Genomic DNA, 896 nt, shown 5'->3' with positions numbered 1-896 from the left:
CCCCCTGCTGTTCTCCATAGGCCTCCATAGCCTCTCAGCCAAATAATCTGCAAGACTGGCTATGGATACAGAGTCAAAAAATGGGGCCACTACCAGGCACCTCCTGTACATGGAGTACAGGTACTCTGGCTTCCTCCCACAGTCTAAAAGCATGACTCTTAGGTTAATTGCCTTCTCTAAATTGTCCTTATATAGCTGAATGTGTGTGTGCATGGTTGTTTGTCTCTGTGAGTCGCTGTGTCAGTCTAGTGACCTGTCCAGGCTGTACAATGCCTCTTACCCATAGAGATGGGCACATGATCCCTTATGGAAAAAGCAGGAGAATGTGGATGGATGGATAGAGGGATATCCAGGAAAAGACAAATGCTATTTCCAAAAATAAATTTTAATAAGTTTGCAACTTAACAGATGTAGGTAATATGTACTTTGATATTAGGACTAAACTTCATGGTTTTTTTCCTTGCCTGACCATGTTTAGGTCCAAATTAGAAAATATTGTTTAGTTGTTGGCTGCACTGTTGAGCAGTTTATAGCACTGTTGCCTTGCAGCAAAAATTCTTTGGGTTGTATCCCTGGTCCAGGGTCTTTCTGCAAGTGTTTCTGCATGTTCTCCCCGTGCATATGTGGGTTCTCTCCAGGTACCCTGACCTCCTCCCAGTCCAAAACCATGACTGTTATGTTAATTTATTTCTCTAGATTCTCCTTCTGTGTACCTCTCTGTGTAAAACTAGCAAAACAAAAGTACATCTTTTGTTTGTAAAACTAGCAAAACAAAAGTACATCTTTTGTTTGTAAAACTAGCAAAACAAAAGTACATCTTTTGTTTGTAAGAGAAATTTGGTAGTAAAATTTACTTGAGTTTGTTTGTGAAATCAACTCTTCTTAGTTATTAAAAT

This window comes from Cyprinodon variegatus, unplaced genomic scaffold, assembly GCF_000732505.1.
Source record: "Cyprinodon variegatus isolate N-32 unplaced genomic scaffold, C_variegatus-1.0 Scaffold1506, whole genome shotgun sequence".
NCBI classification, from domain to species: domain Eukaryota; kingdom Metazoa; phylum Chordata; class Actinopteri; order Cyprinodontiformes; family Cyprinodontidae; genus Cyprinodon; species Cyprinodon variegatus.
This window is presented reverse-complemented; position numbering follows the sequence as displayed.